This window comes from Macaca thibetana, chromosome 1 (assembly GCF_024542745.1).
Source record: "Macaca thibetana thibetana isolate TM-01 chromosome 1, ASM2454274v1, whole genome shotgun sequence".
Lineage (NCBI taxonomy): Eukaryota > Metazoa > Chordata > Mammalia > Primates > Cercopithecidae > Macaca > Macaca thibetana.
Genome location: NC_065578.1, coordinates 17431979 through 17446280, shown reverse-complemented (window position 1 = coordinate 17446280; position 14302 = coordinate 17431979). Strand labels below are relative to the sequence as shown.

Here is a 14302-nt window from a genome sequence, read left to right as displayed (position 1 = left end):
TTGGGTGTGGTGCCTCATGACCTGCAAGCTCCTCTCCTCTGGGAAGAATGTCCCACCTGATGTGGGACACTGAGGAGAATCCTGCTTCCTCAGTTTGAGCCTTTAGCTCCTTCAATTCCTCCTCAGCTTTCCTCTTCTCTTCTAAGTGCTGGTGGATCTCAGCCCTCAGGGGGAGCATTTCCCCCTGAAGACACCTGTCACTGTCCCCTCCCATCGGGGAAGGAGGGGACAAAGATGGGTTCTGGGTCTCCACAGTTGCCAGACTTTTCTCCAAAGCTACCTTGACGAGCTAAAAGAAAATCATGGTTTGAAGAAGTTAGGCCATTAAAGAGGACCCAAGAGAAACATGAGATTGCAACGGCAGTTTTCGATGAGAACAAAAACAAAAAAAGCAGATCTAAAATGAACTCCCTATCCAGAACCTCCTTAGTCACGCAATAAGGGCCCTAGGGACTGATTTGGGTGGGAAGGACACACCAAATGAGCAGGAGGAATTTCCCCATAGAGAAGAGGAGAATCCAGAGATGGTGAGGGAGAGAAGCACATAAGAAATTAAAAACAAATGCAAACAAACGAGGTTGAAACAGGACTGGAGGGTGTGAATGCGGTGATTGTTCTCTTCCTGAGGAGACAGAGTCCTGCAAGTTTTCTCACAAGTCAGGAAGCTTCATCAGCTCTGCAACACTTGAGTCCTGGATGGCGGGAGATGATGGCTTAAGATATCAGGGAGAAAAGCCTAAGGCCCTGCCTGTAACTCTGACTCCCTCAAGGACAGCTGAGAGGGAGGACTCAGGGCACTGGTGAAACAGTCAGCAGACACAGTCACAAAATTAGAATAAGGTGGACCTACAGGGAAGACAACACCAACTATCTTATTGGCAGCAGAAGAATCACACTCTGCAGCTACTGGGAGGTGGAGGTGAAGCCACCCTGCCAAGCAGCCAACCTCACTTTTTGGTTATTATCCTTGTGCCGATGCTGCCAGACAAACTCTCTCTACAAATCTCAGCATGTGGAAGAAACAGAGGCAGGAACCATTGCCCAGCACCTCTCTATTTCTTGAGGACACTCCTGAAGTTATACATCAATGTTTTTCATTAAAGCAGATCTTATGCCTTTTCCTCAAATGGGAATTTGTTAAGTTTTAGACTTTGTTATTGTTCATTTTGGGCTCATCTTTGGTCTTTTCCCATGCTCTTAAAAGTGTAGAAATCAAAATCTGAGTATGATAATCTACTTAGCATATGACTAAGTACTTTAGTACAAGGAGTTCCTGCCTGTCTGTCCAATATTAATCTTAATACGTCCCAATGTCACATTGGCTTCTTTTTCTTCTCAGTGGCAGCATTTGGAGCTTTTACTTAACTTCGGGTCAAGTTTGACCTCTGAATTTTCCTCCCCTCCCCCACAGCTGTTGCTGAGTCATGTTGTTTTCTTTTATCTCTATAAATATTGTAACTTGTAATTGTCACTTCTAAATTCATTCTGGCTATACTGAATGATTCCCCAATTATCCAAGTCATCCAAATATTTGATGTGCATTTCCACAAATCATGTAGTGGCCCCCTGATTGGGGATGATTTCTAGAATTAATATGATATATTAAAATATAATATAATATAAAAGAATTATATGCTTTATATCTCCATTCAGGTCACCCATACATTGAACAGAGCAGGGCCCGGAACAGCTTACATGGATCAACGATTGACAGAGCTGCCAGGCTTGGCGCAAAGCCACTGACTTTTGCTAAGACAAAGTATGTTCAAACCTAGGTCACAGGTTTGTGGTAGGGTTGATTCACAGTGTACATGTGCAGTGGTGTTCAGTAGCATAGCAGTCGAGGTTATGAAGACATGTGCACCCAGGTCAAAGAAGAAAGATCCTTAGACAGAGCCACTCGATTCCCAGGCACCCAACCGTCCTTGGGCTTTGTGAGCCTGAGATTTGGCAGGCTCTTGGGAATGTCTGTCTCTAAGACTCTGCTGGCAGACTTAATCAGGTTGGTGGCCACCTCCATATGTGCCCCCAGCATTTGTGACAAGATAAAGAAAGGGGAACCCGGCCGGGCGCGGTGGCTCAAGCCTGTAATCCCAGCACTTTGGGAGGCCGAGACGGGCGGATCACGAGATCAGGAGATCGAGACCATCCTGGCTAACCCCGTCTCTACTAAAAAAATACAAAAAACTAGCTGGGTGGGGTGGCGGGCGCCTGTAGTCCCAGCTACTCGGGAGGCTGAGGCAGGAGAATGGCGTGAACCCGGGAGGCGGAGCTTGCAGTGAGCTGAGATCCGGCCACTGCACTCCAGCCTGGGCGACAGAGTGAGACTCCGTCTCAAAAAAAAAAAAGGGGGGAACCCAATAAAACCACTTCTGAAAGCTTATGATCCCACCCCTCATATAAACTATGTGATGTTGTCATTCCATATAAACTCCAAGTAACTGAACTAAAACCCACTTTGCCATTAGTCTTGAGTGTGGGCACAGCATTATTCTTTTCTAGGCCTTAAGGATTCCTTCTGCTTAAAAATAATGTCTAACTTTAATGAAGTTTACCCATTATTAAAGCGCCTTCTGGATATATGTTATCATGTTTTATTGGTTTGAATATACCTATTTTCTTCAAAAAGAAAAAATTATGAACCATGAATGTTAGCACCAGAAAAACCTTAAGGCACATCTGATCTAATTTCCCACTTTAAAGTGAGAAAATCAAACACTGCCTAGGGATCTGATTTTTCCCCAGGGTAATTTGGGTTTTCATATTTCCATCTCAAAGTGGACTTTGTTTGGCTAACTTTAAGTTTTAAATGTAAATGCCTGAAAAGGAACTCAGGATCTAGCTTTTTCATTAGTTTTGATCATGTATGAAAGCAAATATTTCTTTCCCCCAAACGAAACCCCAGGCCTTCCAGGATTTGCAGTGATAGTGTGAATCCATTCGGTCTATTTTCAATTATATCTCTCTTATTGGTTATTTTTTTCACATTTCCTAACTCATTTGTGATATTGCTTCCACATAAGTCAACTTTTTGTGCGCTGGGTTCCCATTTGCCCCACAAAGGCCTATGTGCAAATCTGATATCCTGTTTGAATGACATTGTTTTGTTTTTACCCTATTGCTTCCTGTCTGTCACAATGTTAGGTCAGTTCTCAACATTAAGCCATTAACAAGTCGCTTTTCTCAAATGCTCAGCATCACTAATCATTAGGGAAACGCAAATTAAAACCATAATGAATATCTTCTCACACCTGTTAGAGTGGCATTTATCAAAAAGGTGAATGATGTGTTAGAAATAATGCAGAGAAAAGGAAACACACACATTGTGAATAGGTATGTAAATTAGCACAGCTGATGTGGAAAACAGTATGGAGTTTCCTCAAAAAACTAAAAATAGAATCTACCCTGTGATCCAGCAACCCCATTTCAGGGTATATATCCAAGAGAAGCTTCAGAGAATGCTTTGCTGGGTTTGCTGGAACCTGGCAGGGCTCAAGAATGTGAAGATGCGCGCTGTGAGTCTCTTTCCTCCACGGTGACGGCTCTTCCGGCTCCTGTAGGAAGGAAAAGGCAATGCCCCTTTTGTCTTGTCCATGTGGGACTCCAAAGGGTCCAGACTCGACAGAAAGGCGGCGAATCTTCTCAGAGTGGGCAGGGGAGGAGACAGAATACGGGAATGGGGCAGTAGAGGGGTGGGATTTCATGAAATTTCCTGATTTAAGGCTATCATGAAGTAGGCCTCTTTGGGAGTTCGGCCCTCCAGTCGCTGGTGAGGGTAACATCCCAGCAGTCTCTGGTGAGGTCCAGTCGCCTCCCCCGACTGCAGTTAAAGCCAAAAGCAGAACGAGGCCGGCACTGCGGCCTGACCTCCAGTGACCCAGCGGTCTGTACATTCCCCAGGGTGGAAGCACTTGGACTTCAGGTGTGAAGGCGATGCGGTCACCATTGCAATAAGAAAAGCAACTAGGGAAAATGGCACCTTCTTCTCCAAACTTTTTTTGAGACACTTTGTCACTCTGTCGTCCAGGCCGGAATGCAGTGGCGCGATCTCGGCTCACTGAGACCTCTGCCTCCCGGGTTCAAGCGATTCTCCTGCCTCGGCCTCCAGAGTAGCTAAGTTTCGGCATTGAGAGATAGAGACAGGGAAGGAAGGGGGGTGGGAGGGAGAGAGAGAGAGCGAGAGAGAGAGGGAGGAGAGAGAGATTTTAACGTCTTCAAGCAAAAGGAGACTCTTTTTGCCTATTGGCCGTCTGCTGAGATGTGAACGTGAAAATCCATCCAGACGCTTTCTGTGAAAACCGTCTTTACCTCTTTGCCCACTTAGGTTAAAATCCGCACTCCATGACCCTATTGAAAAGGAAAATTACAAAAAGCAAACATAAGACGTTTCAGTTTTGTAAAGGGTAAAATGAAACTGCCCTTCAAGAAGAATCGGAAGACCGACGAGGGAGAGAAGAGCGATCGTGAAATCTAAGTGGGTTATCCCCGGGTCTTCCAGGGTTTTATACTCGGCCTCATGAAGGCGTGGCTTGGCCTGAGTTGATGTGCCCATATTTTCAAACAGCGAGTGTCCTGAGACATAGCCTTTGCTTTGGCACCAGCTAAAATCGGAAAATGTGATCAACTATGACTTAAATTGAGTTGGGCAGACTAAGAGACAGCAGCAGTGAAGGATGCCCTTTGGGAGGAAGACGTCCAGGCGCTGAGGCCAAAGGGTCCGCGAGGAAAGAGCGCGCAGCTCACTCCCCTCGGCCTGCGGAAGGGAGGGCAAGGAGGGTCCTAGGGTTCCTGGAAGGACGCCAAGAGCCAAGAGCCCAGACGGCCGGCGCCAGGGAAAAGTCCCCGAGTAGGGGTCCGCATCCCTGGAAGGGCGGCGTCCACACTGCTGCGCGGCGCGGGGCGCCCGGGTCTCGGGTGCGCAAAACCCGCCGGCTCCTGCAGCTTCTGGGAGCCGGAGAGTGTTAGCCGGGAGGATCCCGCAGACGGCGCTTAATTCTGGAAGTGGATACCCCGCGGGAGGATGCGGGATCCCCTGAAGCCCGGGCATGGGTCCCCATGGTCTTCGTTTTGGGGGTAGGCGCGGAATGCTAAGCCTGGGCCTATTGGGAGCCATAGTCTTCTTGATGGCTGGTGCTTATTTTTTCAGTGGAATTTTGAAATGCAAGTGAATTTCTGACTTTGGAAACGATAATAGAAATGGCTGATGGACGATTTTCAGGATTGTATTTTGCCTTCTTCGTTGGCCATGTGGTTTCTGTAGCGTAGTGGCTTTCGGGTTTGCTTCACGTGTGCAGGGTCCCTGGTTCGAGACCGACTGTGGATGCGTGGCGTTTTATTTCTTTTTTTTGGTCCCTAAATTTAGTGAGTTTAATCGAGGTTGGGAAACAAACAGAAAAGTAGTTGAACCTGTGGCTGCATTTTCGACCTCATCAATGTAGACTGATTGTTGACCAGGCTACAATTTCCACTGGTCTGCCAGCAAGAGGCCTGCTTAATATTAATTAGCTTTGGTTCCAGAAATTCCTTAAGGTTCTCTTCATTCTCTTCTATCGCCTGAATGTTCACAGGCTGACACTGAAAGTGGGTGACGTCTTAGCACATTTCCTAAGGGTCCCGCTTTACGTCGCTTTACTCTGATAAGCTGCAGATCTGGCTGATTTGCGAGATGACAAAAACAAAATTTTTTTAAAAAGGTTCTAAATCTGCATCTGGAACTCGGAGAGTCAATATTCTGAAATCACACGAATTATGTATGTACATTTGAATGCATACCTCTTCCCCAAATAATCCTCTGAAAACCGGTTAAGTGTCCAAACTACTCTCCGGAGTCTTAGGTAATCAACAATTTAATAAATACAATTCCTAATACGTGGTGTACAGAGCCTGTATTGCCCACCCTTCTCTATTGCTTTGTCCCCGCGCGCCCTCAATTTTGCCTAAATGGGTTCCAGGCCATAGCCACCGGCTCTCGCTTTGCCTTCTGGCCTCTTGGCAGTGCGCTTCAACACCATTGTGCCAGGTGACGCTGCTGAGAACAGCTAAGTGGCCAGCACTAGTGCAGCCGGAGACCAAGGCCCAGAATCCTCAGGAATCTGCACTTTACCCAGGCAAAAAGCCCAAGGGTTCTCCCCACAGCTTCCCAACATCCATCTACACATTTTTTTAAAATTAGACTTATTAACCTGTAAAGGTGGAGAGAATCAAAGAAATCACAAGATATCTCTGAAGGAAAAAGGAGAGCCCCAGGAGTACATCACTTAAGACTATTGAACGAGCAAGCCAAGGGTAGGAGAATGGAATGGAAACTGACAGGATGACTTCAGGGGGTGGTACTGAGGTGGATGCCAATCACTGCTTCCTATTAATAGGTTGAGCCAAGCACACTAATGGGGGCATCACCAAAATACTTAATAGGGCACTCTTACCCACCGTGTGTTTTACACCTTTATAGCTGCTAAAAGATGTATCACCCTACTGCTTCTAGAAGCTTCCAGGGCCAAGGAGCCAGAGCCTGACAGCATAAAAATCCTGTCAATTGAAGCCTTGGGCTCTCCACTGCTAAGCCTGGCCCAGAGGCTGGATTGCAAAGGCAGGTGCTAGTGTAATGGAATGGATGTTTGTGTCCCCTTCAAATTATATGTTGAAGCCTTAACCCCCAATGTGAAGGTATTTTGGAGGTAGGGCCTTTGGGAGGTAATCAGGTTTAGATGAGGTCATGACCATGGGATCTCCATGATGAGATCAGTGTCATGATAAGAAATAGATGAGTGACGAAAGTGCTCTCTCTTTCTCTACCACGTGAGGACAGAAGGAGAAGGTAGCAGTCTGCAAGCCAGGGAGAGAGCCCTCACCGGGGAACTGAATCGGCTGGCAGTTTGGTCATGGACTTCTCAGCCTCTCAAACTATGAGAAAGAAATTCCTCGTGTTTAAGCCATCCAGTCTGTGGTATTTTGTTATGGAAGCCTGAGTTAAGAGAGCTGGTTCACTGGGGAATCCACTGGCGTGAACCTGTGAAAAGTTTGTGACATGTCAAGTGGTTTGCTGCTGGATGGAGTCTTGCCCTTTTGCCCAGGCTGGAGTGCAATGGTGTGATCTCAGCTCACTGCAACCTCCAGCTCCTGGGTTCAAGCGATTCTCCTGCCTCAGCCTCCCAAGTAGCTGGGACTACAGGCGGGTGCCACCACACTTGGCTAATTTTTTTTTTTTTTTTTTGTAGTTTTAGTAGAGATGAAGTTTCTCCGTGTTAGTCACGATGGTCTCAATCTGTGACCTCATGATCCATCCACCTTGACCTCCCAAAGTGCTAGTATTACAGGCATGAGCAAGTGTGCCAGGCCAGGAGTCCAGTTTTTTGACAGAGAACTTACTGGTGTGATGTTTTAGCATCTGTGACTCTGAGATGCATATGAGGCCTTTGTAAATGTAGAAGTTGAGAGTAGAAAGTACAGGTTTATATTTTAGAAGGAGATTTGGGAATAAATGTAGCTCTGGTTGATACAGATAATATGTTAAGGTTTGTTGGCCAGAGCTGGTGTGTGTCTTGGGTGTTGGGCAAAGAACAGAGAACAGCCAAAGCTCGGCAAGGTCAACGTGAAGGGTGATTTTCTTGTTGGGCTCAAGTTTATGACTCAGCCTGGACCTAACTTGGCATCTCAGCCAGAGAAGGATGATTCCATGTCACAGCTCCTATCTTTGAAAAAGTCGGCCGGGCGCGGTGGCTCAAGCCTGTAATCCCGGCACGTTGGGAGGCCGAGACGGGCGGATCACGAGGTCAGGAGATCTAGACCATCCTGGCTAACATGGTGGAACCCCGTCTCTACTAAAAAATACAAAAAACTAGCCGGGCGCAGTGGCGGGCGCCTGTAGTCCCAGCTACTCGGGAGGCTGAGGCAGGAGAATGGCGTAAACCCGGGAGGCGGAGCTTGCAGTGAGCTGAGATCCGGCCACTGCACTCCAGCCTGGGCTACAGAGCAAGACTCTGTCTCAAAAAAAAAAAAAAAAAAAAAAAAAAAAAAAAAAGAAAAAGTCATAGTGGCTCCCAGACCCAACACGTGGGGAAAATGCTGGATTTTTCTCTTCAGTTTAATGTCTCCAGGGAAAATTGAGGAAGGAAATCTGTCTACTATTTGAACTTTATCAAAAGACTAATATGTTAATATTCTGACGGTCAATATTTCCTTAAACTAGTCTACTCCTTACACATCAAAGCGTACTGACTTAGGAAATTGGATTCTCCCAAACAATGAAACATTGACTGCAAGCATTATTAATCTTTTTATATCAGTTTTCCTTCAAATGCTTTATATATCTTCAAGCAGACAAATAATAGTATTATAATGATGATGAGACCGATCATTACTCTGTTGCCAAAAAAAACCAGCGACAAAAGACTAACTCAGTGGACCAAGCTTTGTTTCTTCATTATCTCTACCTTGATTCTGTCCTTTTATTTCGTCTTTCTTCTAATTCTGCTTCTGCTTCTTATTTCCTCCCTGGATTTGAACTTTATTCCCTAAACTACCAGTTAGGTTACCTTCTCAGAACCTGTAAGGCAGCAGTTTGAGGTTGACAATTGAAGATTTAGGATTAGAAGAAAGAAACATGAATGAATTTCTGATGTTTGATGGTAGGAGTTTGTAATGCAGGTAGAAAGACCTTGTTCAGAGTGAAGAGTTTGATCTGACAGATGAACGACTTTGATATTTATAACTTTGTCTAGTAGAAGTTCCTATAAAAACATTTGGTTTGGATGTCTTTGTTAGCTTTTAGTCGACTCTAGAAAAAGCCGCTTGGAACAGTTGCTAAGTCTTTGTGGATACTCCTTCTTTATCCTCTAGTTCACAGCTAAGGAGAGGCACTGGTGGTTCAGTGGTAGAATTCTCGCCTCCCACGCGGGAGACCCGGGTTCAATTCCCGGCCAGTGCAAGAGCTGTTGGACTCAAGTAAACCACTTAGTAAAGCGGTAAGCACGAAGTGTTTATGTTGAGTGACTACGGTTTTTATATTGGTACTTGTTACTTTCATCTATTCCCTAGGCGGATCCCTGCAATCACAAAGAACCATCAGGTTCCTGATTCGCCTGCTGGACCTTGGGCTTACCGCTGAGCCACTACGGAGAAGCTCCTGGAAGCAGAGAAGCTGCGGGCGGGGCAGTCACCTCAGAGGTCCAAGAGGCGTCAGCAGCCCAAAGAAAAGGGAGGTGTGTTTGGAAGAATCTGCGTGGAGACTGGTCCTTGTGCGGAGGTGGACAGTGGACCCTCAGGGCTGTACTCCAGACACTGACCCGAATTTGCTAACATCGTCAGCCACTGCCGCCTCCGCGTGTTTTGTGGGCCCATCGGCGTTCCTCGAGTGATTCCGTTTATGTGTGTGGTAACGTGTGTCAACAGGTGTTGGCTTGAAATTTGGCGGGGCACGGTGGCTCATGCCTGTAATTCCAACACTTCTTGAGGCCGAAGCGAATGGATCTCATGAGGTCAAGAGTTCAAGACCAGCCTGGCTAACATGGAGTAATCCCGTCTTTACTAAAAATACAAAAATTAGCCGAACGTGGTGGCATGCACCTGCTATTTCAGCTACTTGGGAGGTTGAAACAGGAGACTCGCTTGAACCCAGGAGGCGGAGGTTCAGTGAGCCAAGATCACGCTACTGCATTCTAGCCTGGGCGACAGAGCCAGACTCCCTCAACATGCATGCATGCTGAGTAAACATGACTGTTACATGCAACCCCTGTTCACTTTGGGGTGGAGACAACATTTAAGTACATTATAATAAGGTCCTGTACTTCAAAAGGTGAAACAGGGACACAAAGGCAATCAAGAGCACAGCCTCTGTGCACTGTCCAGAACCAGTCCACAGCCAGTGGTCTCTTACCAAGAGGAAGTTACTGAAATCAGTGTCTTGTCCAATCAAAGCTGTAGTGATGGCTTGTGTTGGGAGGGCTCAGTCAGTTTATGGTAATGGGTGAGCTGCAAGTGCTTCAGCATTGCTTATCTGAAGGCCTGTGCTTGTTTAGGTAGAGGAAGACAAAGGAAGAAAAAAAAAACCTGTGGCAATTAGAACATAGTTTATTCTTTAAACTGAGGGGTGCATGACTTAACCTTGCCTGGCATGGCCTCAGGTCTTGTTTATAATGTGGTATCTTACTACTGTAAGGAGTCTGTTCTGTCAGTCTTATGACCTCTATTTTAACAATAATGCTGGTCAGTTGTGTCTAAACCACAAAAGGGAGAGAGTATAAGGACAGGGGTCTGAGCTTCCAAATTCTGGCCAGGAACTCAGTATTCAAGACTTCCCTGGGGTCTCCCTGGCCAAGAAGGGGTCTGTCCAGTTGGTTGGGTGGCTTCGGATTTTAATTTTACTTCTCAAAACATTTAATTTGATGAAATGTTGCCAATTTTTTTCTTTATTTTTAAAGACTCATGGTTTTGTTTTTTTTTTTTTTTTTTTTTTTTGAGACGGAGTCTTGCTCTGTCGCCCAGGCTGCAGTGCAGTGGACGGATCTCAGCTCCCTGCAAGCTCTGCCTCCCGAGTTTACGCCATTCTCCTGCCTCAGCCTCCCGAGTAGCTGGGACTACAGGCGCCTGCCACCACGCCCGGTTAGGTTTTTTTTTGTATTTTTTAGTAGAGACGGGGTTTGAAGACGGGGTTTCACCGTGTTAGCCAGGATGGTCTCTATCTCCTGATCTCATGATCTGCCCGTCTGGACCTCCCGAAGTGCTGGGATTACAGGCTTGAGCCACCGCGCCCAGCCAAGCCTCTTATGTTCTATAAGAAATCTTTCTACTCAGGATAGTGAATGTATTCTCTTAATTTTCTCTATGACTTCCAGAGTTTTAGTTTTAATTTTTAAATTGATGACATCTAAAATTCTACTCCTAATCAAAACATTCTTGAGGGTTACCAAGGACAACTCCAAAAATCTTCCTTAAATGGTCCTTAAAGAACTTACTGGGATCCTGGGCTGCAGGGCACAGTGGTTTTAGTGCACCTCTGCTCTTAAGACGATTGATAAATTGTCTTTGTGAATGCTTCAGGCTGTTTAAAAATCAGCAATTTAGGGCTTGCTTGCAACATGCAGTTATGCAGCAGCTGTTTTCTGGATCTCATGAACGCCTGCATGCATACTTCCCCTGGAATTTTCTAAATTTGAATTCTCAAGGTATTTCAAGTGGCTTAGTTGTCTCTTTCTTTTGCCTACTGCCACACACATACCACCAAATGCTGCACTCCAAGCTTCTCCTTCTGCACCCGGGACTCCCAGCCTCCAGTTAGACAATCTACATCTTCCCACACGTGCCTGAGGCTCCATCAGGTCACGTGCTCTCACTCACCTATGCTGCTTGCTGACTTGTAACAGAAGATTCTCTATTGTACCTTCTGGGGACAATACATCTCCAGTTGTCTGCTGGGAGGATGAACATGCGAAAAATACACAACACTCAGCGCAGAGTGTGGATTTAATCCCATTAGTCTGAATGGGACTAATGCCCTTATAAAAGGGACCCCGGGGAGCTCTCTCGCCCTCTTTCTGCCCCCTGAGGATACAATGAGAAGGTGGCAGTCTACAACCAGAAAAAAAGTCCCTCACCATAACCCTACCATGTTATCACCTTGATGTCGGACCAACCTCCAGAACTGTGAGAAATAAATTTCTGTTGTGAATTAGTCACCCAGCATACGGTACATTGTTATAGAAGGCCGAACTGACACAGAGATGGAATCCCATGGAGGGTCTCTAATTTGCTAAGCTGGTCATCAGGCAGGATGTTGCCAGTTAGAAACAGGAAGAGCTGACTTTTTGTGCATATGAAAGAAGATAGTGGACAGGCCCATTGTGTCGACTTTGTCCGCCTTGGCAAACTGGAGACAGAAACTCGATTCACCTTCGGAGGACCCGGAGGACCTCCCGAGGAGGTTAGGTCGACTTTCTGGTAACTTTAGATCCTGAAACCACACAGGATTTTTCTTGTCCTCCCTGTGATCTCTCTTCCGCCTACCCAACAGGACAGGACAGGACACCGCCTCTCTTTCCCATCAGAAAAGGGAAAGGACCGAAGTGAACAGCCGGTTTCCCCTACGTGTCCTTCCGGGCCTGGGCGTCTCCGGAGCTCAGGCTGACCCGAGACCTAACTCTTGGCGAGTGGGACCAACAGGAGCCTGGAAAAGCGCGCGCACCGCGGTGGAGGTTCGGCGCCGGGGGTCGAGAACCGCAGTCAAACCCTGTTCTTCCCCACGCACCGCGCACCTGCCCCCGGGGATGCCGAAGGAAGTGGCCCATAAGACTTCTCTACAACCGAAAGAGGCCTGAAGCTCCAGGACGGGCGAGAGGAGCCTCGTTGAGCGAACCCAGCCCTCTGCCTGGCTGGCCCTGGTCAACAGGCTCGGAAGTGGCGGATTTGGAGGACAGAACGGAAGAAAAGACCTAAAGGTTTCCAATCTCATGATTTGGAGATGTTAAAAGCCTCCGATCCTAAGGTCCGACTGTGCCGGGGAGCGAGGGTGTCTCGAGCTGGATGGAGCCCTGAGCCTTCATCTGGAGAGTCCTCTGCACAAGTTCAGAGAGCACGGCAACCCGCAGCAATGGTTCTCAAGAGGAGGCAACTTCGCCCTTACACGCCTCTCCCATCCTCGCTGGGACACTAGGCCACGACTGGGGGAAGCGGGGAGGGACAATGTTAACCCCCGGCTTGTATCTAGTCAGCCGAGGGACGGATGCTGCTAAACACCTTACAATCCACCGCGGGAGGGCCCCTCCCCCGCCCCGAAGTAGCCATTCGGCCGAGGAGGAGAAACTCGCGTGTAGATCAATGCCCACGCACTTGGCCGATGGGAACTCACGAATGGGTGACCAATTGGATCTCGGATCTGAGGATAAAACTCCAGCGTCAGAGGCAACTCTGGAAGTTTTGTCCGGAGCAAACGCAACGGTGGCGTTGCCTTCGCCGAAGATGGGAAAATGGCAGGTGTCACAGGTTGCAGGGGAAGGTCGGAGACCAGCTGAGGGCCCCGGAGCCTTCCTGGAAAGACTTTCCCATCCAGCCCGTCTCGGTTTCCGCATCCGTCTGATTCCTTATGATGTTGAGGGTGCCAGGTTCTGGGTCCTTTATGATGCAGAGGGTGCCCCCGTCTCACCCCCGGCACCTCCCGGCTCCCGCCGCCTCCTGGCAATCTGGTGCGCGGCTCCGGACCTGGCGACCCGCGACCGTCTGGTCACTTACTGCCTCCTCGCAAAGGCGCATCTCTAGTTCAGTGGTGAGCTGCGGCCAGGTCGCTGCAACTCGCTGCAGGACTTGGGACTCCTGGCTTTGATGTCCGTCTCGGAGCCCTCGGTGTGTCGCCTGCAGGCTCTCTGTTTTGAAGAAAGCAGGGAGGGAAGAGCCTTGTGAGACGACTCCAGGAGTAAAGAGCGACCCTCACAAGGCCCAAGTCCTCCCAGAGCACAGGGAAACTGTGGCTTCAGAGCAAAGATGGGAGAGCAAGAACCCTCCCATGTGTCCCTGGTGGTCTAGTGGCTAGGATTCGGCGCTTTCACCGCCGCGGCCCGGGTTCGATTCCCGGTCAGGGAATTGTTTTGCACTGGCCGCCCTCCCGCAGGAATCTTCCTTTACTACGCGGTGAGCTCCAAGGACTGGATGCAGAGCCCTCTCCGCAGCGAAGGGCAAACCCAGGCGAAGAAGCGCAAGTCCTGGTAGACCACCTCTCATGGCACACCGCTCATATTTATCTCCGTGTCCGTCATCCGCAGAAGCGGCTTTAGAAAGCGACTGAGCGTCTCGCTCAAGTGTACACAGCCGTTCAGAGATGCCAGCCCCCATGGAGCTGCACCCAATAAGCCCTCTTTCTTTGCCGTAGCCGCTCTGGAGGCGCCTAACGGGCTGGGCTGCGAATAACTAAGAGAGAGGCCAAGCCAAGTCTAGCTTTTGTGCAAGCCCTGGACACGGGCACTGGCCAGTCAGCGGAGCCTCCTCACCTTCATTCGCAGCTAACGTGCTCGTTAGGCCTTCGGAAGAGGCGACCGGAGGCGATGCCCGCGAAGTTGGGAGGCAGGTGAGCGGCGGGTGAGGTCCTCGAGGGCGGTCCGGTTTGCTGATTGAGCGGTAGAGGGAGGCGATGTTCGCTGACCCAACAACGACAGCAGGTGGAGTAGGCACAAATGGAAAACTGTTGCCGGTGCCCTAAGCAGAAGACAGGTGTAGAAATCAGCACTAGGACGTCGAAGCAACGGTAAAACAGTCAAATCCCACAATGTCTACACTCTACCAAGAACTTGCGCACGCTCCCCTTTTCCATTCAGTGCTC

The 14302-nt window shown here is 48.3% G+C and overlaps 2 non-coding genes and 1 pseudogene across 2 annotated transcripts; all 3 read left to right on the top strand.

Moving 5' to 3' along the window:
- Window positions 1-8855: 8855 nt before the first annotated feature.
- On the top strand, window positions 8856-8926 carry TRNAG-CCC (transfer RNA glycine (anticodon CCC)). Its single transcript has one exon. It is a non-coding gene; the product is annotated as a tRNA-Gly (tRNA).
- Window positions 8927-12829: 3903 nt separating this feature from the next.
- Window positions 12830-13519, top strand: LOC126963775 (uncharacterized; annotated as a pseudogene).
- On the top strand, window positions 13498-13569 carry TRNAE-UUC (transfer RNA glutamic acid (anticodon UUC)). Its single transcript has one exon. It is a non-coding gene; the product is annotated as a tRNA-Glu (tRNA).
- The last annotated feature ends 733 nt before the right edge of the window (window positions 13570-14302 follow it).